Raw genomic sequence first — 27,350 nt, 5'->3', positions numbered from 1 at the left:
CTAGGAAAAAAAAAAAAAGTGAAAAAAAAGACTTTGAACAGAGCAACAGTTCTTTATTCCATTCACCACATTCTCCTTAAAACCAGTTCCTTCAGGCAACCTTGCATGAGCACTCAAACCAGATTAGGGGCCTCCATTCAATTCCCCAAATCCTCTCTGCTTATTCCTGTCACAGCAGTAAGCAAGCTCTGTTAGATCCAGCTAGTTAAAGTGCCTGTAAACCCCACCAGAGTGTGAGCTCTTGGGGGATAGTATGTACCTTACTCATCATCATCTCTCTAGCACTTCCTAAGGCACTTCACACATAGTGAGTCCTCAATCAATACTTGTTGAGTAGACTTGAATGAGTCAGTGGACAGTCGGACAATTAAGCTCAAAAAACACTGTAATTATACATTATGCCTTATTCCCACAGATCCTTGATGTGCTGACAAATGAAATTATTTTAAAATGGCTTTTGGTGATTATGTTTTAAATGGTTGAAAGGTAATAATCTCAATGGGAAGAGTATTTTGTGAATGTCAACAATCAAGAAGTTAGAAAGCTGAGTTCAAATTTTTCATCCGAAATTTATAACGTTCTGACTTTTGTGCCATGAAGCAAAAAAGAGTCTGGTTTGACTATGATAATGTCCTCATTTGAATAAATGTCCAATTTGTTGTCATCTGGTTTCCTTCCTTCTTTCTATATCTTAAAGCTTTTTATCACTGCTTATATTAGATATTCTCAAAGTAATAGATACAACATTATCCAAAGTTTATTCAAACTTATCTGAACCTTTTGGGGCTAGAAATTAGGTGGGAACTGTTTTCTTCATGAGATTTCTAGTGCTTTTTGGCTTTGAAAGGCTGGAAATGCAACAAGAATAGCTTTTCTTGTGGTATTTTGGTTTCTACTCCCAACCAAAATCAGGAAGTGCAGAGATGCACAAAAAATTAAAATAAAGGGGAAAAAGTTAACTCAACTTCTTGAACCTCAAACAAGATTCAGGTTCAATTTCAGTTTAAGGCAAAGGTTCAACTAAGATCTTGTTTTATCCAAACCACTTGGTCTTTCCATTGAAATAACTGGTAGACTCACATATGGAATTCTTTTCTAATGTAAGAACAGAGGCAATTGTTGGTATGTAGAATCACTATGTCAATAGAATGCTCTCTGATATTGTCATTGTGATGCTAGATTTCCCCAGGACAGTGACTATAGGAAAGTAGAATGCCTTAAAATTGCAACTTTTGCTTCTCAGAACTCATCTTTTCTTAATATAATATTTTATAGAATACAACTCCTGAAAGATAAGCTTTGTCTGGGCTGAGTTTTTACTTCTTTCTTTTGGGAACATTAAGATGAAAGAAAAGTTACTCTCTTAAAACTTCCATTTAGAACCAAAAGTTGGCTTCTGCATTGTTCTGATTGGTTAGTGAGTCAACAAGTGCCACTGAAAATTTTTGCATAGATAGTTAAAGGAGAGTGCATGAGAGATAGAAAAAAAAAAAACAATTAAACCATTAAGATAGTGAATGTTCAATTCCTTGAAATTGTATTTTCTTCTTTAAGACTCTAAAGTTTCAGAGAGAACCAAATTTATCCCTGTACAGCCAAGAACAGTAGGGATTTACAAATGGTAGAAAAACCAAGTTTGCTATAAACTGTGAGTGGGTAAAAACAGGATTCAAATACTCAGGGATAATTGGTATCCCAAGAAGAATCTTCAGGTCAGATTTATTAGCTGTTCTATTACTTGAGAACAACTTGACTACAGGAACCTATTTGCCTGATAAATGCCAAAGGAAATAAGTGGGGCTATTTTTTCTCTTAGCCTGTGTCTACATGAAAAAAAAGTTGGCCAAATAACAAGCCAAGTTAGTCAATTCACTTGAAGAGTGTCCATCAAACCAGTTGCCTAGCCCTGAAATAGGCAACTAGCTCATTTTTCAACTAGTTGCAATCATGTCACGTAGATACTAGCACAATCAAACGTCTACAAAGAATGAAATTTGAATAGGAAGCAAACATTTGACATTTTAATCTTAATTGAATTTCCATACCCTTGCAAAAGGATGCTAGTAAGAATGGTTTGCCTCATTGGTTGGTATCCAACAAACATTCAGAGCCTGTCAGTACAAATGCCTACAGAGCTTAGTTAGTTTTTACATTTCTGATAGCTTGACCTCAAATATGTAAGTGGCAGGTGCCTAAAGTATGTTTGGGTATGAATATTTTTTTATATCTTTGAATAAGAGATCATTGATACGTTATTTTGTATAATAGACTAAAAATTTATTTGAAATACTGTTTTTCAGGGCAAGATTCAGAGCTATTTGGATAGATAACAGAAGTTGCTTTATTAAAAATCACCATTTTCAGGGATTTGCAGATAAAAGTTTTAGTGATGCTTTGAGAGTTATTGTATGGTTTAATGTTGAGAATATTTCAACAATCTTTGAAGTGCTATAAAAATATAAGGTAGATTTTTGGCATCTATCTTCTCCTATTTGAATATATTATAATAATTTACTAAATAAAGTTTGAGAAAACCCCACAGCAGTACCAGATTTAAAAACAAGAAGTAGCATAATTTTCTGAGGGAAAATGTTGGCACTGGTAGACAATAAGGCTCATCCAGTTGTCTTGAAATATCACAAAAAGATAAAGGCCTGTGTTCTGTTCTAAGGTTGAAACATATGGTATCTCTATTCCAGACCTAATGCAAAGGGAGTGCCAGATAAACACAGAAAGTTCCTAAGGACATCTAAGTAGTGAGCAAATACTCTTCATTTCTTGATGAGTCTAGTCCATTCTATACAGTTACGCCTTTGAACCAACTTTAAACTTCGTTGAAACTGTAGAAATTGAAAGTAGACCTTTTGTAGAACTGACTTAAGTGCCAGGTTAAAAAGAAGCCAGACTTTTCAAGGAAAGTGGATTTCCCTTGTGTGTTCTGGCTTACAAAGTCTGTCTCTTTCATTTGAGGAATAAAACTGTCGCACCTTCTAAACAGTCAAATAAGCCAAACTCAACAATCAAAGTTTTGTTTTTCTGTGAATGACCTTGACCAGTCCCTTGAGAAAGTGAGTTGGGTGGGGAATATAAATGTATAATGAAGGAGTAAAAATATTGGCTCTTATTATTACAGTGAGCATTTCATCTGTCCATGATCTGCCTCTATTATTAAAAAAAAAATTATTCAAAATACAAAGCACTGGCTGGAGTAACAGAATCTTAGATGTCTCCTTATTCAGAATGGAAAATAGATAAGAAGCAACCAGAGAAATTTTCCTATCCATGTCTATCTCAAAACAACCAGAGATAGCCTCTTAGAGGTAAAGACCATTTGAGTCTCTTAAATAATAAACTTCACAGGGGACCCAGAAACAACATCACCAAATTACATTGATGACTTTATGATACTGATATTTTCCTACTTAGAAAAAAGTAAATCTAAAGTTTCAGTCCTCAAAAATCTTCAACAGAGTACCTACTTCTTGTGCTTTACATTGTAACTGCTATAAATCATCTTGCCATCCATTTGTATACATGAAAAGTGAAAGTGTTAGTTGCTTAATGTCTGACTTTTTAGACCCCATGGACTGTAGCCTACCAGGCTCCTCTGTTAACGGAATTCTCCAGGCAAGAATACTGTATTGGGTAATCATTCCTTTCTCCAGGGGATCTTCCTAACCCAGGGATTGAATCCAGGTCTCCTACATTGCAGGCAGATTTTTTACCATCTGAGCCACCAGAGAAGCCCTATTTATATACATATGTATAAATACACATAAGTATGTTTTTTGTATATGTATTTGTTGTCATAATAGATCCATCAGTTCAGTTCAGTTCAGTTCAGTTCAGTTCAGTCGCTCAGTCATGTCCGACTCTTTGCGACCCCATGAATTGCAGCACACCAGGCTTCCCTGCCCATCACCAACTCCCGGAGTTCACTCAAACTCACCTCCATCGAGTCGGTGATGCCATCCAGCCATCTCATCCTCTGTCATCCCCTTCTTCTCCTGCCCCCAATCCCTCCCAGCATCAGAGTCTTTTCCAATGAGTCAGCTCTTTGCATGAGGTGGCCAAAGTACTGGAGTTTCAGCTTTAGCATCATCCCTTCCAAAGAACACCCAGGACTGATCTCCTTTAGAATGTGTGGCAGTCTCTAAATAATTGCCTGCCTTTACCAGGAAGATAGCAAAGTTTAAGAAGTTAATAAAGACATAAATATAATAATTATATAAAACCAAATAAATCATCACAATTTAAAATAAAGAATATTCTAATATTTAGTTTATCCCCCTTTATGTGAAATCAACATATCTTCATTTGGAAATATTGGAGTGAAAAGAAACAAATGATGACCTTTATTTTGTTATTGATGTTAATAACTGTGTCCTACTGCCTCACAGCTATTTCATGGTATTTAGAAGAATACAGAGAAGGAAATATTTTCTAAGAGTCTGTGTTGAAAGGATGTAATGGAGTTTAATATAGTTTTGGAAGCTCAATTCCACTTACTTTGTCTGGTGTGTATATGTGCATAAGATCAGGTTAACTTTTCATTGTTTAGACAAAGAGTGAAATACAGCTAAAAGAGGAGGTGAGGATAGAGGGAAGGAATGAGCAGAGTTGGTGGAGTCAGGAGAGATAACTAAGACAACCTGGGATAAGGATAGAACAAATGGTTGATTTGCAGAGGCAACCCTTATGTCCTATGAGCAGAATCATTTCCAAAGAATTCATTCAATCCATCTCTCATTGATGACTTTTTCCCTGATGACCTATGTGCCTTGTATGGGTCTCTCTTTCAAAATGTATCATATACCATGTTACCTCCATAGGGGCTGTCTGGCTTATCATAACCATGAGCATCTCAAAAACTACATCAATTAAATATTTGTGTTCACCTCACTGTCCTTCACTGTGCATAAGTCCAATAAACCAAGAAACATTTTCAAAGAAAGTTATGATTTAAAGGTAATGTAATTTTATTCTTTTTATTATTTTTAATTGCTTTATAATATTGTGTTGGTTTCTGCCATACATCAGTATGAATCAACCATAAGCATACATATTTCCCCTCCCTCTTGAGACTTCCTCTCACTCCATCCCACCACTCTAGGTTGTCACAGTGTACCAAGTTTGAGCTCTCTGTGTCATGAAAAGAAAAATAATAAAGCTGATGTGACTTTCAATAAAAGTGTAGCTCAGTAGAACCCCTTCTCAAGTGCTAAGACTGCATCATATTTCCACTTTGATAAACCAGTGTGTTCTATGGAACACAAACCAAAAACATATTTGGTGAATTCAAATTTATTTGTTACAGAAAAGCTGTTCTCAAAGTAAATTTGGGTCTTCTGAAGGTCTACAAGGTTAAAAACTATTTTCATGATGATGTTAAGACATGATTTGCCTTTTCATCAGATTGACATTTGCAAAAAAATGCCATGTTGCAAGTTCAGTTCAGTTCAGTCACTCAGTCATGTCCAACTCTTTGTGACCCCATGGATTGCAGCATGCCAGGCTTCCTGTGCATCACCAATTCCCAGAGCTTGCTCAAACTCATGTCCATCAAGTCAGTGATGCCATCCAACCATTTCATCTTCTGTCATCCCCTTTCCCTCCCACCTGGATCTTTCCCAGCATCAGGGTCTTTTCCAATGATTCAATTATTCACAACAGATGGCCAAGGAATTGGAACTTCGGCCTCAGTGTCTGTCCTTCCAATAAATATTCAGGACTGATTTCCTTTAGGATTGACTGGTTGGATTTCCTTGCAGTCCAAGGGACTCTCAAGAGTCTTCTCCAACACAACAGTTCAAAAGCATCAATTCTTCCGCGCTCAGCTTTATGGTCCAACTCTTGCAGTTTGCTCAAACTCATGTCCATTGAGTCAGTAGTGTTATCCAACTATCTCATACTTTTGCCCCCTTCTTCTCCTACCCTCAATCTTTCCCAGCATCAGTGTCTTTCCAATGAGCTGGCTTTTCGCATCAGGTGGCCAAAGTATTAGAGTTTCAGCATGAGTCCTTCCAACGAATATTCAGGTTTAATTTCCTTTAGGATTGACATATAGATATATAGATATATAGAAATAAGAAAGTTACTTAAAAGAAAAGCTTTTCTGTGAAATATATGATGAACTGAATAGGTAGCTCTTTTTCATAGAACACCATTTTTTCCTGAAAGACCAGCTTACAGCCAAACTGTGAGTTTGTTATTCACATTTGGGCATTTGGTTGACAATCTCTCAAAAATGAAAAACAAGTGAGCCTATCACAACAAGGAAAACAATAGATAGTTTAGTTGCCAGCAAAGGTTTCTTCACCACTGGTAATTGAACAGCATTCTTCTACTTGACTTTTCTGATGAAATTGGTGAAATTATTAACCAGTGTGGTTTTTTTACATTATCTAATAAAATCTGTCACGTCTGGAAAATCTGTTTAACTCAATAAACCAATCTTACGCAAATGACTACAAATGATAAACAAAAATCGTGAATTTTTTAAAAAGCACAAGATTGAGCAATTGATTTTAATATGATAGTGAAGGAGGATTTCATTGATATGATTTCAGATTTCACATTGTGTTAACCTTTAAGAAACTATTCCTTGTCAAATCTTGGTATAGTATCAAAGAATGTCCATATATATTTGAGACATTTGTAAAAGACTCCAACTTTCCCAACTCAATGTAATTCAACCAAACAAACCAGCAAATTGAGAATCATTGTCTAAAATTCATTGGTAGTAATATAATAATCAAATGTAATTACCTGTCAGATTCTGATTAGCACATAATTGTCAACTTAAGATCTTATAGTAAATGTTTTGAATCATCTAATCACATGATACAAGAAACTATCTTCAAATAAAAGTAATGAGGTATTCTAGAAAAGAATCCCTCCTTAATTCTTCACTCTCAGAAAAATGGGATTAGAGATACTTCTCTGCTTTTTGTCATTTCATACATTTTGCAAAGTTTTTAACTGTCAACCCTCATTTGAAAATTAGAAAGGCTTAAGTTATTGACTTTCAGAATACCAATCTCCCTATTATAAATAATGGGATTACTTTCAATCATCTCATTTCTTCCCTTCCTTTCTTCATTCCAAAACTATTTATTGAGCAACTAGCCTCAATAGAGAAATGTAAAAATTAGTAAAGTCAGAAACCACAGGATTGCAAGAACTATATAATGGTTAGCAAAGAATACATATGAAGATGAGTAAGAGATGGTCTTTAAGTTTGAAACTTTTCAGGGCAAAAATGAATATAAATTCATTTTACCACTGTGTTCAAGCTTTTCAAAATCACTAACAGGCTGGCACAAACCCCTTCTCTGTACTTCACTTGGCACTTGGTCACCTCTACTGGTTTCTGCATGAGTAACATGCAGAAGGAAGTAAAGTGTCTACTATGATCGTGAAGAGGAAAATATATGTGTCCCATTTCCATACCTCAAATTTGTACTATTTTAAATCAATATGTATTATTATTGATTTTAATTAAAACAAGGGACAAGCTAAGTTGTTGTCAAACACCCATACATACATGTATCTAAAAACCAAAAAGTCATAGTGCATCTCAGCTGTACTGTGTTTCACATGGCACCAGTAACAAACAGTAGTGGAAAGCATTTTCAAAGACCCCAGATTCTTTTAAGGACTCCAAGTCTAATTACAAGCAAGTTGAACATCCTAGAAATATTTATAGAAATTCACTTAAGACATAATTTCCAGCTAATTATGGAATAATTAAACAGGGCCTTTGTTTCTGTACCTGGAAAATTAACACACAAACTACTGTATACAGGTGAGCAATGGGATGTGTGTTGGAATGGAGAAAGTGCTCCTTTGGCATTTCTCCTTTCATTTTTTCCAAAAGATTACTCATGGCCGAGGAGTCATCTTTCTCTGTTATAGCAGGCTCCTCTACCTAATCTGCATGATGCTCCCTTCTCATCTACTTCTCCCTGAGATTTTCAATCCCACCAAACCCACAGGGAAGCTTTCTGCCTAGCTTCAGAATCCCTGGCTGCTGCTATTACCACCAAGGAATGTTGTTATTCACCATAATCCAGGAACAGCAGTTGAATCCCCAAAGCAAACACACGGGAAGAGGAAGAGTCAGTCATCTATGAGCAAGAGGCCATTGTGACTCCCAGGAATCACCAATAGTATGAATCAATCATCAATAAAGGGAGAGAAGTTGGTGGGATTCATCTTGGATTCTTGACTGAAATATGATTCAGGATCTGGTAATCCTCTCTCTGAAGATAACTTACTTGATTAATAGCCTTTTAGGGAAAGTAACTTGGAATGGAAATGGAAGCTTGGTTCTGTCATTGGTCACAGGTAAGTTATTCCTCTTTTTCAGTGAAAGTAGGGTAAGATGGTAGATTCTTAGAATGGTTATTTATTCTGAGATGAAATCAAATCTCAGCTACATGAGCTTGGGAAATATATTTAACCTCTCTGAATTTCAATGTCCTCATCTATAATATGAGAATTAAGATATCTCCTTCAGAATTGCTGTGAGGATTGAATGAGTAAATGAGCATTAATCCCTCTTGATAAGGTTAGTTCCTTTTCCTTTCTTTTTGGGTTTTAGTTCCCTGCTATAACACTCCATAAGCACATCTTTCTGTCATATCTGACAGACAGCCCTGCTGTTGTAAGAATACAATGATATTTGTTAAATGTTTATTTTTTTATTTGCCTCTGCCAGGTCTTAGTTGCAGCAAGCAGTATCTTTGATCTTTGTTGCAGTGTGTGGGATCTTTAGTTGTGGCATGTGGGATCTAGTTCCCTGACCAGGGATTGAACCTGGGCCCCCTGCTTCTGAAGCAAGGAGTCTTAGCCACTGAACCACCAGGGAAGTCAAATAAGATTAATAATGATTTAAATAATTCACCCCACAAGTGTGCCTGTGTTTTTAATAGAAGGAATCATCTCATTCAGTTCAATTTAATTTGATGAATAGTGATTGAAGATATACCAGGGATAAGGTACAGAACTTGAGCTCAATGAGAAAAACACAGTGCTTGTTCTTTAGAAACAGACAAGAGAGTATAGAGATGCCCAGCATGTATGTCAACCACGGTGATATGTGATGGGATAAGGAAGTGCTTCTAGATATGTGCGCATGGCCTAGCAGATGTCTTAGGTGTATCTTCACACAACTCTTGAATGGTGAGCCCCTTAGGAGAATTTCCATATGCCATGAAACCACAGAGAGAGAGGACATTTGGTGATTTCATGAAACACTTCAGAGCTGGTAATGTAGTAGAGTCCTACCACTTCCCAACTCATTGGTAGAATGTGTGGCAAGCCTGATTTAGAGTGTTAATACACATCAATGTAGTGATGTAGACCTTTATCCTCTCCTGAAATCAAAATAGTTTGTCTCACATTGAATTTAGAAAAAAAATGGTAAATCTATATTGCTCCATAAACAGTACAGCACAAAGTCTGTTGCAATTCTGTGCAATTTTCTGTAATCATATATACTTAAGTGAAATTTACATTATCCTTATGAGCTGTGGAAATGATTCTTTTAGCCTACAGCTATTAGAACCACCCTGGTGCCAGGACCAAATTGTCAGCACCAGGGGAAGCAATTTCATCAGGTTTCTTTTTACATAGACACAGGGCTCCTCTTAGTGCTTAAGCCTCCTATTTTGTTTTTGTTTTTTTTTCCCCCCCTGGACTCATGAAGTTTGCCTCTTTGGGTAGAAATGAAAACAATTTCAAGAATGAAAAGTTTCAGCTTGTAGCTAAAAATATCTCCAATCATCAGCAGGGGAGGCAATTCCTCCGACACTTGCAACAAAGATGACCTCTTAGACAGAGGTCTAAGAGGTGTACAGCAGGAGATGTCTACTCATGAGCTCCTTTTACATGGGCTCAAAAATAAACAGCCCGTTCTCCTGGCTGGCCTCCCCACTTGAGTGGAGGCAGGGAAGGTTCTGTACAAGGAAATCTTTTCTCTTTAAACTAGGGGCCAATCCTAACCAAGTCAATTGAAGCATCTGATATATGTTAGACATTAATAGCTTTTAGTTGCAGGTGCCCTAGTGGACCAGTTTAGTGTCTTTCAGCCCTGAGGACTCAGCACATTGAGAGTATTCATATTATAAAAGTGAATCAGTGCACTATGCAGTTTCTAAAAAATAAAATCAAAGATCTTTTCCACACAAGCCTCTACCTTGAATATACATCTCTCGCAAGGTCATAGGAATACATTACCATATTATAAGGGACCAAGTAAGCAAAAATTAGGAAAATGAATGCCAAGTTCAGGAAAAGTCATACTTAAAATTCCCTCCTATCTTTAAAGCTGACAGTGAAACTTATATAGCTGAATTCACACTCTGAAAAATTGAAACCACATGGTATCCTTAACCCAGGTACCATTAGTTATGAGAAGGAAACATGCCAAATTTGCTTTTTTAAGTAGAGAGGTTGAGGCAAAATATCATAAAGAGCTGATAAAAAAATTGGAATAACAATGTAGGGTTCTCTGTTCTTCATCTCCTTACATTGGTAGCTTAATCACCTAGTCAGAATAGAGTTATCAGTTCAGTTCAGTTCAGTCACTCAGTCGTGTCCGACTCTTTGCCACCCCATGAATCACAGCACACCAGGCCTCCCTGTCCATCACCAACTCCCGGAGTTCACTCAGACTCACGTCCATCGAGTCAGTGATGCCATCCAGCCATCTCATCCTCTGTCGTCCCCTTCTCCTCCTGCCCCCAATCCCTCCCAGCATCAGAGTCTTTTCCAATGAGTCAACTCTCCGCATGAGGTGGCCAAAGTACTGGAGTTTCAGCTTCAGCATCATTCCCTCCAAAGAAATCCCAGGGCTGATCTCCTTCAGAATGGACTGGTTGGATCTCCTTGCAGTCCAAGGGACTCTCAAGAGTCTTCTCCAACACCACAGTTCAAATAGAGGACACGAAATTTTAAAACTTTATGCAGGTCAGGAAGCAATAGTTAGAACTGGACATGGAACAACAGACTGGTTCTGAATAGGGAAAGAAGCATGTCAAAGCTGAATATTGTCACCATGCTTATTTAACTTATATGCAGAGTACATCATGAGAAACGTTGGTCTCAATGAAGCACAGCTGGAATCAAGATTGCCAGAAGAAATATCAGTAACCTCAGATATACAGATAACACCACCCTTGTGCCAGAAAGCAAAGGACTAAAGAGCCTCTTGATGAAAGTGAAAGAGGACAGTGAAAAAGTTGGCTTAAAAATCAGCATTCAGAAAACTAAGATCATGGCATCCAGTCCCATCACTTGATGACAAATAGATGGGGAAACAGTGACAGACTTTATTTTTTATATTTTTGGCTCTAAAATCACTGCAGATAGTGATTGCAGCCATAAAACTAAAATACGCTTACTGCTTGGAAGGAAAGTTATGACTGACCTAGACAGCATATTAAAAAAGCAGAGACATTACTTTGCCAACAAAGGTCCATCTAGTCAAAGCTATGGCTTTTCCAGTAGTCATGTATGGATGTGAGAGTTGGACTATAAAGAAAGCTGAGCACTGAAGAATTGATGCTTTTGAATGTGGTGTTGGAGAAGACTCTTGAGAGTCCCTTGGACTGCAAGGAGATCCAACCAGTCCATCCTAAAGGAGATCAGTCCTGAATATACATTGAAATGACTGATGTTGAATCTGAAACTCCAATACTGTTTGGCCACCTGATGCAAAGAACTGACTCATTTGAAAAGACCATGCTGAGAAAGACTGAAGACAGGAGGAGAAGGGGATGACAGAGGATAAAATGGTTGGATGGCATCGCTGATTCAATGGACATGAGTTTAAGTAGGCTCTGGGAGTTGGTTATGGACAGGGAGGCCTGGCATACTGCAGTCCATGGGATCACAAAGAGTCGGATATGACTGAGTGACTGAACTGAACTGAACTAAATTTAGGGATGCAAAACTTTATTTTTTTAACAAATCAGTACAATATCTACTTTGAATCCCCATTGTACCTGGTGTTAGGAAATACAGTCTTGATCAATTGCAGGCAAGTAGAGTAATATAAGCTTTATTGCTGTAAATTCAGAATTACCCTTATGATTTCATCTCCCAACTCATTTCATCACTCAGATGATGGCACCTGAGTTCCATGGTGTACTCCAGGTTGTGTCAAAAGAATGTGGGTGGGACAGCAGAGTTGTGTCATCTGCTGAGATGCACATTATTGATTCTAGTACATCCCTACTGTTCTTCCTCCATTTTTGCATCCATTGAGATATCTGAATTCCCAGCTGCTGAGATATTCCCTTATCCTCACCATGAGACCCTCTAGGTCTTTCCATTTTCAGTACCACATTTGACCATTTACCATAGTAAAATATTTGGCTATTACCATGGTAAATGAGGCATCTCAGGGACTCAGAGAATGCCTAATGTGTATCTTTCTTAGACACATTCCTGTCCCTCCCATACCACAATAGAGCAGAGAACTTGGGAGCTTGCCCACTCTCCACTCCCAGAGATGACATTGGAAACAGGGTAGGATATAACAGGGTGAAGTTCTGGCTGAGAGCTGCTTAAGAAGTTTATTATCTTTATTCCTATCCAGTTCTTCTTCCCCTTAATAAAGCTGAAGAATCTCATTGAGGAGTTGGGAAAAGGGATGATAACTAGTTTGTTCTTGTCAAACACGTATTCTTAGATATTTTAATTAATACTTCATATCACTGCCATACCATAGGTGTAAAGTCATTAATAAAAATCAAATACTTTACCATGCTCCCTTTCCTCAAAGAACTAATGTCATAAAACACTACGGAAAAGTAAGGAGACAAGATAAGGACACCGACTGGAAATGATGAATTTAAGAATTCATTGACTATTATTTTTATTTGAAAAACCTCCTCTATACTGTCCCAGTTTTTCTCTTTTTTTCTCCTCTATTCTCCATTCCTTCGAGCAAATGGTATTACAAATAGGCACTGTATTTGTACAGTGACTGGCCTGATTGCCTTTCCATCATCTCACAACTCTTGACTTATCTGAGTTTTTTCATGATTGCTCATCACAAACTGTCCCTCTGTCCCCTCTATTCTGAGTATTGTTCTCATTTGCTCTTCTGGTATTTCATTTTCCCTTTATCTATCCCAGAACATCACAATCTTTTTACTTTATAAAAGATCATAATATTTATTAGACACTAAGGATGGCATCACCGACTCAATGGACATGAGTTTGAGTCTGGCAGCTGGTGATGGACAGGAAAGCCTGGCATACTGCAGTCCATGGGGCCTTAAAGAGGTAGACATGACTGAGCAACGGAACTGAACTGAACTGAAGGGATAAACGAATGATTTCTGGTCATGGTCAGGCACCCTGAGCTTGAGTGATCCAGTGTCTTAGACATATCTCTAACCTTTTTGTGGAATACTACTGAACCTCAGCAAATCAATTAGGAATATTTGATCTGGTCAAATCTCCATTAACCATCAAAATCTTATTCCTCTTCCAAGTCATCCATGAAGCACTTATCAACTATTGTAGCCTATTATGATCTCTTAAGAAGCACTTCAAGGATCCTCTGTGCCACTCATTTTAACTGTTCATCCTAAATCTAACATGATTATCTTTTTGTTTTGAGTGTGTTAATGCCAAACATATTTTAAGATACTTGAGGATAAAGGTGCCATGTTTTCTGGAACTAGAACAACTTCTAAAATTCAAGGCTTGAAAAGTTACAAAAGATCAAAAATTATGAAGAAAAATATTGCATAATGAAAAGAATATGGGCAGAGTGATCAGAATTCAAACCCTTCTTTCATCACTTGTTGGCTGGATAAATTTTAGAAAGTCAAATTGTGAATGCTGTGAGGATCAGATAAAATGACAACATCTAGTAAACTCTCAAAAGCAATCAACTGAATAAGTAAATGAAGAGATTTCAGGAATAGGATGTGACAGATGATAAGGAATGTGTCAGATGAGAAAAGAAGGAAGAGTTTGAAAGACATAGAATAGCCAAAATCTACAGAGGCCAGAGGCTGGTGAGAACATGATGTACAATGGAAACAGCAATATAACTTGAAGTTATCAAAGTAACAGAGGGGACTTCCACTTCTAATGCATATGAACTGAAAGAAATTAGATTTATCATCCTTCCACAGAAAGTAACCCCACAGACTGAGCTAAATTTATGAAATAACATTTTCAAAACATTGTCTGAAGATTGGGGTTAATGAGGACAATGACCCACGAAAAATGGGAAACAAATGAGATAGATACTATTTTTGCCTGGGCTTAGTTCTCTGGTGGCTCAGATGGTAAAGAATCCGCCTGCAATTCAGGAGACCCAGTTTCAATCCTTGAGTTGGGAAGATCTCCTAGAGGAGAGAATGGCTACCCACTCCAGTATTCTTGCCTGGAGAATTCCATGGACAGAGGAGTCTGGCAGGCTACAGTCCATGGGGTCACAAAGAGACAGACATGACTGACTGAGTGGCTAACACAGTACCTTGAATGAGTTTACATGCTTCAGAGTAAGGAAAGAAAACAGAAGCAGAGTCCAGGCCACCCCTGAGTTGAGGATGCAGAGCTGAGAGTCTGAGGAAACCAAGAGAGCTAGAGTTGGCAGGACAGAGTACTGACAAGGCCTCAAACCTCCACAACTACAATGTCTGAGGTGAAAAATACACCAGACAGGATTAATGGCAAATTAAACACTGTGAAGGAAAAGGTTACTTAACTTGAAGACATAGCTTTAGAAACTACACTAAAAGAAACATATACAGAAAATAGAATTTAAAAAACAAAGTATCAGTGAGCTGTGTGATAACTTCAACTAACCCAATATACATGTCATTGGAGTCCCTATGGAAGGAGGCAGATAGAAAAAATATTTGAAGAAATAATGGCTGAAACTTTTCTAAATATGATGGAAAATATAATCCAAGAGATCCAGGAAACTCAACAAATATCAAGCACAAAGAAAATAAAACATAAAAAAATATACCAAGGCATATTTTAATCAAATGCTGAAAACCAATGATTTTAAAATATCTGAACAATAGATAGAGGGGAAAGATACATTCAGTACTGAAAGAAAAAATAAACATAAAAAAATTAAGATTATAGAAAATTGCTCATTAGAAACAAAGTACCCAAGAAGACAGTGAGAAATATCTTTAAAATACTGATAGGAACAAATGAAAACAAATACTTATCAGTGGAGAATTCTATACTCAGTGAATATCTTTCAGAAAGAAAGACACAATACTTTTTTAGACAACAAAAACTAAATTCATTACAAGGAAACCAGTGCTACAAGAGATATTAAAGGTAATTCTTCAGCCAAAAGGGATATGATACTAGACTTGGATGCTGCTCACAGACATGAGGATTCACAAATATATTTAAGATGAATGTATTTTAAATATTTATATTTTTCTTATATTTGTCATTGTAATGGTAATTAACTAGGAGTCATATTGGAGAAAGGGTAAACCTTTAAGCTAATGAAACAGAAGAGAGCTCAGATATGTCAGCTGAAAACTGGAGATCCAGAAAGCTGGTAGTATGGTTCAGTATGAGTCTGAAGGCCTGAGAATCAAAGGGTGCATAGTCCCAAAAGAGGGCAGAAGATTGGTATGCCAGAACAACCAGTTAGGCAGGAAGAAAAATTCAACTTTCCTCTCCCAGGCCCTCATAGAATTGAATGATGCCCTCTTACCTTAAGGAGGGCCATCTGCTTTACTGTGTCCACCAATTCAAATACTAATCTTTTACAGAAACATCTTCACAGACACACCCAGAAAAAAAATCTTTAATTAGATGTGTGGACATCCCTTGGCCTGGTCAAATTGATATACAAAGTTAGCTATCACAATTTTTTCAACAAATAGTACTGAACAGCTAAATGTCCATAGCAAGACAATCCATTTCAATCTAAAGCACATATCTTACAGAAAAATTAGCGTGGGCAGAATTATAAACCTAACTATAAAACTAGAATTTGGAGAAGAAAACATAGGAAAATGAATTGGTATATTTTGGTTAGGAGAAAAGTTCTTAGATGCAACACCAAAAGCATAATTCTTAAAGGAAATAAATAATAAATTGGACTTCATCAACATTAAGAAATACTGCTCTTTGAAAGACAATGAAAAGACTGCAAATATAGCCACAAACCAGAAGAATATGTGTGCAATATACATATCTGATCAAGGGTTTGTATTAAGAATATGCTTTTTAAAAACTTTCAAAATTAACTATAAGAAAGTGAGAAATTCAATAAGAATATGGGCAAAAAATTTTAACTTTAACAAAGAAAATACAACATGGTCAAAAGCACACGAGAAGATATCCAATATAAATAGTCACTAAGAAAATGCATCCGTAATTATTAGAGAAATACAGATGAAACTACAATGAGGTATCACCAGACTCATGTCAAAATGGCCATTAACAAAAGATCTACAAATAATGAATGCTGGAGAGGATATGGAGAAAAAGGAACCCTCCTACATTGTTGATGGGAATGTAAATTGGTACAGCCACTATGGAGAACAGAAGAAAGATTCCTTCCTTAAAAAACTAAAAATAGAGTTACCATATAATTCCACAATTCCACTCCTGGGGATATATACAGAGAGAATTTTATCCAAAGGATACATGCTCAAAAATGTTCATTATACCACAATTTACAACAGCTAAAACAGGGAAGCAACCTAAACATCCATCAACAGATGAATGGATAAAGAAGATGTGATACATATATATAATAGAATGCTAATCAGTCATAAAAATAATGAAATAATACCATTTGCCACAGCATAGATGGACCTACAGATTATCAGACTAAGTGAAGTCCGACAGATATAAACATATGTCAAATGATATCACTGAAATGTGGAGCCAAAGAAAAGATACAAATAAACTTACTTATAAAACAGAAATAGATGCACAGACTCAGAAAACAAGCTTATGATTCAGTTCAGTTCAGTTCAGTCGCTCAGACGTGTCTGACTCTTTGCGACCCCACGAATCGCAGCACGCCAGGCCTCCCTGTCCATCACCATCTCCCAGAGCTCACTCAGACTCACGTCCATCGAGTCCGTGATGCCATCCAGCCATCTCATCCTCTGTCGTCCCCTTCTCCTCCTGCCCCCAATCCCTCCCAGCATCAGAGTCTTTTCCAATGAGTCAACTCTTCGCACGAGGTGGCCAAAGTACTGGAGCATCTGGTATTCCCATCTCTTTCAGAATTTTCCACACTTTATTGTGATCCACAGTCAAAGGCTTTGGCATAGTCAATAAAGCAGAAATAGATGTTTTTCTGGAACACTCTTGCTTTTTCCATGATCCAGCGGATGTTGACAATTTGATCTCTGGTTCCTCTGCCTTTTAAGGGGAAATGAGGGGAAGGATAAATTAAGAGTTTGGGATTAATGCACATTCCTATATATAAAATAGAACCAATAATGACAGACAGCTATACTCAATATTTTTTTAATAAAACATATTTTTCTAAAAGCCTTTGACTGTGTGAATCACAATAAACTGTGGAAAATTCTAAAAGAGATGGCAATACCAGACCACCTGACCGGCCTCTTGAGAAATCTGTATGCAGGTCAGGAAGCAACAGTTAGAACTGGACATGGAACAACAGACTGGTTCCAAATAGGAAAAGGAGTATGTCAAGTCTGTATATTATCACCCTGCTTATTTAACTTATATGAAGAGTACATTATGAGAAACGTGGGGGTGGAGGAAGCACAGGCTGGTATCAAGATTGCTGGGAGAAATATCAATAACCTCAGATATGCAGATGACACCACCCTCATGGCATAAAGTTAAGAAGAACTAAAAAGCCTCTTGATGAAGGTGAAAGAAAAGAGTGGAAAAAGTTGGCTTTAAGTTCAACATTCAGAAAACTAATATCATGGCATCAGGTCCCAACACTTCATGGCAAATAGATGGAGTAACAGTGGAAACAGTGGCTGACTTTATTTTTCTGGGCTTCAAAATCACTGCAGATGGTGATTGTAGCCATAAAATTTAAAGTCGCTTACTCCTTGGAAGAAAAGTTATGACCAATCTAGATAGCATATTCAAAAGCAGAGACATTACTTTGCCAACAAAGGTCCATCTAGTCAAGGCTATGGTTTTTCCAGTGGTCATGTATGGATGTGAAAGTTGGACTGTGAAGAAAGCTGAGCACTGAAGAATTGATGCTTTTGAACTGTGGTGTTAAAGAAGATTCTTGAGAGTCCCTTGGACTGCAAGGAGATCCAAACAATCCATCCTAAAGGAGATAAGTCCCGAGTGTTCTTTGGAAGGACTGATGTTGAAGCTGAAACTCCAATACTTTGGCCACCTGATGCACAGAGTGGACTCAGTTGAAAAGACCCTGATGCTGGGAAAGATTGAGGGTAGGAGGAGAAGGGGATGACAGAGAACAAGATCATTGGATGGCATCACTGACTCAGTAGACATGGGTTTGGGTGAACTCTTGGAGTTGGTGATGGACAGGGAGGCCTGTCGTACTGCGGTTCATGGGGTCTCAAAGAGTTGGACATGACTGAGTCACTGAAATGAACTGAAATGAACTGATAAGGGAAGAGAATCTGAAAAAGAATATATATAAGAACATGTGTGTGTGTGTCTGTGCATGCTCTGTCACTTCAGTCAAGTTCAACTCTCTGCAGCCCTATGGGACTTCAGCCCACCAAGTTTCTCTCCATGGGATTCTCCAGGCAAGAGTACTGGAGGGGGTTGCCATGCCCTCCTCCAGGGGATCTTTCTGACCCAGAGATCAAACCCACATCTCCTTCATTCCAGGCAGATTCTTTTCTGCTGAGCCACCTCGGAAGACCATATATGTACATATATATACACATATTCACAGTCCACTATGAAAATAAATAACATAATATAAAATAATCAACTAATTCAAGAGAAGGAAGTAAATTCAAGCAAGGAACTGATGAAACAAAAAACAGTAAGCAAGATGGTGGATTTAAATCCAATCTGATAGATAGAGTGCCTGATGAACTATGGAATGAGGTTCATGACATTGTACAGAAGACAGAGATCAAGAACATCCCCATGGAAAAGAAATGCAAAAAAGCAAAATGGCTTTCTGGGGAGGCCTTACAAATAGCTGTGAAAAGAAGAGAAGCGAAAAGCAAAGGAGAAAAGGAAAGATATAAGCATCTGAATGAAGAATTCCAAAGAATAGCAAGAAGAGATAAGAAAGCCTTCTTCAGCGATCAATACAAAGAAATAGAGGAAAACAACAGAATGGGAAAGACTAGAGATCCCTACAAGAAAATTAGAGATACCAAGGGAACATTTCATGCAAAGATGGGCTCAATAAAGGACAGAAATGGTATGGACCTAACAGAAGCAGAAGATATTAAGAAGAGGTGGCAAGAATACACAGAAGAACTGTACAAAAAAGATCCTCATGACCCGGATAATCACGTTGGTGTGATCACTCATCTAGAGCCAGACATCCTGGAATGTGAAGTCAAGTGGGCCTTAGAAAGCATCACTACGAACAAAGCTAGTGGAGGTGATGGCAGTCCAGTTGAGCTATTTCAAATCACTTTTCATTCCAATCCCAAAGAACGGCAATGCCAAAGAATGCTCAAACTCCCAGACAATTGCACTCATCTCACATGCTAGTAAAGTAATGCTCAAAATTCTCCAAGCCAGGCTTCAGCAATACGTGAACTGTGAACTTCCTGATGTTCAAGCTGGTTTTAGAAAAGGCAGAGGAACCAGATCAAATTGCCAATATCCCCTGCATCATGGAAAAAGCAAGAAAGTTCCAGAAAAACATCTATTTCTGCTTTATTGACTATGCCAAAGCCTTTCACTGTGTGGGTCACAATAAACTGTGGAAAATTCTGAGAGAGATGGGAATACCAGACCACCTGACCTGCCTCTTGAGAAATCTGTATGCAGGTCAGGAAGCAACAGTTAGAACTGAACGTGGAACAACAGACTGGTTCCAAATAGGAAAAAGAGTACGTCAAGGCTGTATATCGTCACCCTGCTTATTGAACTTATATGCAGAGTACTTCATGAGAAACTCTGGACTGGAAGAAACACAAGCTGGAATTAAGATTGCTGGGAGAAATATCAATCACCTCAGATATGCAGATGACACCACCCTTATGGCAGAAAGTGAAGAGGAACTAAAAAGCCTGTTGATGAAAGTGAAAGAGGAGAGTGAAAAAGTTGGCTTAAGGCTCAACATTCAGAAAACGAAGACCGTGGCATCCATTCCCATCACTTCATGGGAAATAGATGGGGAAACAGGGGAAACAGTGTCAGATCTTGTTTTGGGGGGCTCCAAGATCACTGCAGATGGTGACTGCAGCCATGAAATTAAACGATGCATACTTCTTGGAAGGAAAGCTATGACCAACCTAGATAGCATATTCAAAAGCAGAGACATTATTTTGCCGACTAAGGTCCGTCTAGTCAAGCTATGGTTTTTCCAGTAGTCATGTATGGATGTGAGAGTTGGACTGTGAAGAAGGCTGAGCACCGAAGAATTGATGCTTTTAAACTGTGGTGTTGGAGAAGACTCTTGAGAGTCCCTTGGACTGCAAGGAGATCCAACCAGTCCATTCTGAAGGAGATCAGTCCTGGGATTTCTTTGGAAGGAATGATGCTAAAGCTGAAACTCTAGTACTTTGGCCACCTCATGTGAAGAGTTGACTCATTGGAAAAGACTCTGATGCTGGGAGGGATTGGGGGCAGGAGGAGAAGGGGACGACAGAGGATGAGATGGCTGGATGGCATCACTGACTCGATGGACGTGAATCTGAGTGAACTCCGGGAGTTTGTGATGGACAGGGAGGCCTGGCGTGCTGCGATTCATGGGGTCACAAAGAGTCGGACACTACTGAACAACTGAACTGAACTGATAGAATGTGCCTGCTATGCAGGAGACACAAGAGAAGCAGATTCTATCCCTGGGTTGGGAAGTTCCCCTGGAGTAGGAAATGGCCCTCCACTCAAATTTTCTTGCCTGGAAAGCCCCATGGAAGAGGAGCCTGGTGGACTACAGTCCATGGTGCCCCAAAAGAGCTGATCATAACTTAGAGACTAAACAATACTAAATTATGTCTTTTGCTATGTTCTTTTTCACACTGTATTTGTTAGAAAATTGTGAGCTTGAAAACTATATCATTAATTTGACCTTGGCAAATTCTGTGATTAAAAAGAAAGTCAAATGTTGTGTATCACTCATTTCATAAAGAAATTGATCTTCAGAAAATGAATTGCCTTTTAAAATAATGTTTTAAATGGTATATAATCCACTATCTCTTGAGTGAGAGAAACATTAATAATTTATCTCCATTTCTTTGAAATCTTTAATTACCCCTTCTTCTTTAGTATCAGGAATGACCACACAGCATCAAGGCATGTACGGCAACATTGTTGATTTCCAACCAAGACCATCTTTTTCTTGCTTACTAATGGAACTACTAATTTTGTTTCAGGACAGAAATGTGCAGTCTTAGTCAGTTGATCATGATTGTTGTAAGCATCAATTCTCAGAAAGAAAGCTTTTGTCAGTAGAAAGATGAGAGCTTATTATTAAATGGTTGTACAGGATTATACTGCCAATGGTTAATAATTTTGCCTCCCCTTTTAATTCAGACCAAATGCCAATAGTGCTCCCTGGTTATTGGAATAATAAAAAAAATGTGAAAGTGAAAACATTAGTCACTCAGTTGTGTCTGACTCTTTTTGACTCCATGGACTGTAGCCCGCCAGGCTCCTCTGTCCATGGAATTCTCCAGGCAAGAACACTGGAGTGGGTAGCCATTTCCTTCTCCAGGGATCTTCCTGACCCAGGGATTGAACCCAGGTCTCCTGTATTGCAGATAGATTCTTTACCATCTGAGCCACCAGGGAAGCCCCAATTTAAAAAAATGTGAAACATATTCAAATGCTTTCCTAGAGGTACTATTCTCCTGTTGAGAAACCATTGGCCAAGCTTTGTTAGTCAGCTTGGGTTGCTGTAGCAAAATCTCACACACTGGGTGGTATAAAAAACAGAAATTTATGCTATCACAGTTTTGGAGGCTGAAACTCCAAGCTCAAGTTGTCAGAATGTTTGACTTCTTCTTCTTGTTTGCCCATTGCTCCTTGCTTTCCCCTTTCCCAAGCAGTTAAGAATCTGACTGGAATGCAGAAGACTTGGGTTCAATGCCTGGGTCAGGAAGATCCCCTGGAGAAGGAAATGGCAATCCATTCCAGTAGTCTTGCCTGGAAAATCCCATGGACAGAGGAGCCTGGTGGGCTATAGTCCTTGGGGTTGCAAAGAGTCAGATATGACTGAGCACAGATCCTTGGTTTGCCAATGGCTACCTTTTCTCTGTGTCCTTACATGGTCTTTCTTCTGGGTGCACCTCTGGTCTCTCTCTGTGGGTCCCATGACCTTGGGCAAACTTCAGGAGATGGTGAGGGACAGGGAAGCCTGGTGTGCTGCAGGCCATGGGGTCACAAATTGTCAGATATGACTGGATGACTGAACAACAGCAAGAACAACAATCTTTACTTTTAAGTGGAGTGCTTAAATAATTTATATCTTATTTATTATTAATAATGTTGAGTTTACATCTGCAGTCTAGTCTGTTTTCTCTTTGTTTTCTGGATAATCCAGAAGAAAGCATGGAATTAGGTAAAAGGAGGTAAGCAAAGAGTAGATGAGGCAAAGAGAAAACAAACTAGACTGAAGATTTAAACTTAACATTATCAATAATAAATAAAATATAAATTTTTTAAACACTCAAAGTAAAGATTGTTGTTGTTCAGTCACCCAAGGAAGCCCCATTGGTTTCTTAGCCTTATCTTTTTATTTATTTGGTTGCTTTTGTGGTTGCAAATTGAAAATATATATACTTAATTTATCAGAGTCTAATTTTAACTTCATGTAGAGAAAAATCTCCCAATACTGTACTTTCAATTCCTTCTCCTGGTCTTTATCCTATTGTTGGCATACCTTTTACTCCTGCATATACTCTTAATTCCACAATATATTATTATCCATTTTGCTTTAAACATTCCAATATCATTTTAATAAATAAAAAATTAAAGATGAGAAAAATGTTATATTTACCCATAAATTTATAATTTCTGTCACAATTAATTCTCATGCTTAGGTCCAAGTGTCTACATAGTATCATTTTATTTCCAGAAGAATGTTCTTTAACATTCTTTAGCAGTGCAGTCTCTCAATACTTATTTGTTGAAAGTTGCATTTGGGTCTTTTTATTTTAATTAAACTCCTTCTTGAAGTATTTGTAGATTCACTTACTGTTGTAAGAAACAATTGAAAGAGATCTTATGTACCCTTCAGCTAGTCTCTCCAGTGGTAACATTTTGTATAACTATAGAACATTATCACAACTAGGAAACTGACATCAAAGCAATCCACTGAGCTTATTCAAATTTTACTAGTTTTACATACACAGAGTTGTATGTGTTTCTTTATTTGCATGTGTGCGTTCTAAGTCGTTTCAGTTATATCTGACTCCTACGACCCCATGGACTATAGCCTGCCAGGCTCCTCTGTCCAGGTGATTCTCCAGGTAGAATACAGGAGTGGGTTGCCATGCCCTCCTCCAGGGGACCTTCCTGATCCACAGATCAAACCCACATCTCTTATGTCTCCTGCATTGGAAGGCGGGGTTTTTTTACCATCATCTTCACCTGACCCCAAACCAAACACAGAAGATAATGAGCCAGGCATTTCAGTTCCTCCTACTAAACTCAGAAAACGGTAAGTGAAGAGGCAGAGAGAGGTCAAGAGTTACTCCAGCAGAGATTTCTTCTACAGTGAACTGTGATGAACAGGAGACAAGTGCTCTCCCAAATAGCAATCATTTTACTAACAGACAAGTCCCTTCTCCTGTTACCTTTTGCATATTTAATGAAGGTCTCTTAACTGCAAATATCCTTTCAGTGTTGTTTAAGTTCCAAGATTCCTACTGTTCTACTATTCCATATGGGACACCACATGTGAAAATGAAGACATCATTCTTGCATAATTAATCACAAAAAAATTGAAAAAAAGCAAGTATAACCGTGTTAATAGAAAAAACATGACATTTTTAAGCTAATATTTTCTCAAAACTTATAATAGTGCCTAGCATATACCCATAAAATAAGTGTTGAAATAATTAAACTCATAGGACAACAGTAAAAAACTAGTTAGATTGGCAGTACCCCCCCCCCCGATTTTTTTAAGTAAAATAATTCAAGCAATGGACATTCAAGTCAGGACTACATGAAGAGCATGTATTTTAGACTCCAGGTTTAGTTTCTGAATTTTTTGCACAAGTAACGCCCCTGGACCCAGGTTCTCTCACATCTAAAGTAAGAAACATTCAGTTCAGTTCAGTTCAGTTCAGTCACTCAGTAGTGTCTGACTCTTTGTGACCCCATGGACTGCAGCACACCAGGCTTCCCTGTCCATCACCAACAACCAGAGCATGCTCAAACTCATGTCCATCAATTCGATGATGCCATCCAACCATCTCTTTCTCTGTTGTCCCCTTCTTCTCCTGCCTTCAATCTTTCCCAGCATCAGGGTCTTTTCCAGTGAGTCAGTTCTTCATATCAGGTGGTCAAAGTGTTGGAGTTTCGGCTTCAGCATCAGTCCTTCCAATGAATATTCAGGACTGATTTCCTTCAGGATGGTCTGGTTGGATCTCCTTGCAGTCCAAGGGACTCTCAAGAATCTTCTCCAACACCACAGTTCAAAAGTATCAATTCTTCAGTTCTCAGCTTTCTTTATAGTCCAACTCTCACATCCATTCATGACTACTGGAAAAACCATAGCTTTGTCTAGATGGACTTTGTTGGTAAATTAATGTCTCTGCTTTTTAAGATGCTATCTAGGTTGGTCATAGCTTTTCTTCCAAAGAGCAAGCATCTTTTAAAATCATGGCTGCAATGAACATTGGGGTACACGTGTCTCTTTCAATTCTGGTTTCCTCAGTGTGTATGCCCAGCAGTGGGATTGCTGGGTCATAAGGCAGTTCTATTTCCAGTTTTTTAAGGAATCTCCACACTGTTCTCCATAGTGGCTGTACTAGTTTGCATTCCCACCAACAGTGTAAGAGGGTTCCCTTTTCTCCACACCCTCTCCAGCATTTATGGCTTGTAGACTTTTGGAAAGCAGCCATTCTGACTGGTGTGAAACGGTACCTCATTGTGGTTTTGATTTGCATTTCTCTGATAGCGAGTGATGTTCAGCATCTTTTCATGTGGTTGTTAGCCATCTGTATGTCTTCTTTGGAGAAATGTCTGTTTAGCAGCACTGTTTATAATAGCCAGGACATGGAAGCAACCTAGATGTCCATCAGCAGATGAGTGGATAAGAAAGCTGTGGTACATATACACAATGGAATATTACTCAGCCATTAAAAAGAATACATTTGAATCAGTTCTAATGAGGTGGATGAAACCAGAGCCTATTATACAGAGTGAAGTAAGCCAGAAAGAAAAACATCAATACAGTATACTAATGCATATATATGGAATTTGGAAAGATGGTAATGATAACACTGTATGCGAGAGAGCAAAAGAGACACAGATATATAGAACAGTCTTTTGAACTCTATGGGAGAGGGAGAGGGTGGGACAATTTGGGGGAATGGCACTGAAACATGTATAGTATCATATAAGAAACAAATCGCCAGTCCAAGTTCGATACAGGATGCTTGGGGCTGGTGCACTGGGATGACTCAGAGGGATGATACGGGGAGGGAGGTGGGAGGGGGGTTCAGGGTGGGGAACACGCATACACCCATGGCGGATTCATGTTGATGTGTGGCAGAACCAATACAATATTGTAAAGTAAAAAAAAAAAAAAATTTTTTTAATTAAAAAATAAAATAAAATCATGACTGAAGTCACCATCTGCAGTGATTTTGGAGCCCAAAAAAATAGTCTGTCACTTTTTCCATTGTTTCCCCATCTATTTGCCATAAAGTGATGGGACTGGATGCCATGATCTTTGTTTTCTGAATGTTGAAATATTATCCACTCTAAAGTGGTTCTGTGAAGGTGAATGAGGCAATTCATTTAAAGTGCTTAACCCACAATGCCTAGCATAATTGCTGTAAAAATGTTCTATTAAGTAGTAACACAGTGGCATTAATCAGGTGAGCAAGACAACAGAGGTCTCTAGATTGCTAGTCAACAAAACGTAATAATTGTAACTCCATTGCCTCTCTCATAGTTTGTTAAGAGGGTCAAATAAAATGTTTGTGAAAGAACTGTCTGGACACAAGATATTCACATTAGAAAATAGTTTTTCAGGCTCCACTGCTCTTCATTTATTTATGATTCATAATAAAGGTGTAGAAAGCTAGGGCTATCTGAGGAAAGATCAACGTTTTATAAGCTAAGACGTTTTTCTGAGCCCATCTGCAAAGCTGATGACAGTCTTTTTATTTGTTAGGGCTGTGCCTCTTAACTAGGCTGTCAGCATTTCTTTCTCACGTGGGTGTGGCTGGGGAGCCTTGGCTGAAAGGCAGCCTCTCTGGGTGGTCTTTCTGTTACTGCTTAGTCTGATGCTGCCATCATTTCTTAAGGAATCATCTCATCAGCTTCTTTATGACCTTGACCTCTCGCATTGAATGGCCTCTCCTGCAGATCATACTGCAGTTATTAAACTGTGTAGTGGCTGCAAATATTGATAGTCAAATGATTTTGAGGGCAGAAAACCAATTTAGAAAGCACAACTTCCCTGATGAAGCATATATACAGGTTAAGAGCAAAAGACTGACTTTATTATCAGTGTGTGAAAGGAAAAAGAGCATTATTTCAGTACAGTTCATTGCTTGATAACATTTGTATTCTAAAACCACTCTGTGACCTAATATTATAATTTAGAAGAAGTTGAAAATTGCAATATACTCTAATGATTAGCCCATCGAGGAAAATTCCTTTTGACATGGATCTGAATTACTTTATTTACTTATAATTAACCTATCTCTGTTTATGGTGCCAGTGTTAAAGAACTGGTCTGCCAACACAGGAGACATAAGAGACATGGTTTGGATTACAGGGTCAGGAAGATGCCTTGGAGGAGGGAATGACATTCCACTCCAGTATTCTTGCCTGGAGAATTCCATGGACAGAGGAGCCTGGCTGGCTACAGTCCATGGGGTCTCAAAGAGTCGGACACAACTGAGCAACTTTCATTTCATTTCACTTCATTTTCATATGGGAGGCTGAGAAAACCATAGTTCAAAAAAACATATGTATCCCAATGTTTATTGCAGCACTACTTACAGTAGCCAGGACATGGAAGTAAC

At 38.1% G+C, this 27,350-nt stretch overlaps 1 non-coding gene and 1 pseudogene across 1 annotated transcript; one reads left to right on the top strand and one right to left on the bottom strand.

Moving 5' to 3' along the window:
• The window catches only part of LOC120861121, an 82,233-nt pseudogene that overhangs the window by 7,965 nt on the left and 46,918 nt on the right, over positions 1-27,350 (top strand).
• On the bottom strand, positions 8,800-8,872 carry TRNAL-CAG. Its single transcript has one exon. It is a non-coding gene; the product is annotated as a tRNA-Leu (tRNA).

The sequence above is a fragment of the Oryx dammah genome, unplaced genomic scaffold (genome assembly GCF_014754425.2).
Source record: "Oryx dammah isolate SB20612 unplaced genomic scaffold, SCBI_Odam_1.1 HiC_scaffold_11229, whole genome shotgun sequence".
Classification (NCBI taxonomy): Eukaryota; Metazoa; Chordata; class Mammalia; order Artiodactyla; family Bovidae; genus Oryx; species Oryx dammah.
The sequence above is the reverse complement of the archived record's forward strand: the minus strand, read 5'-3'. Positions and strand labels throughout refer to the sequence as shown.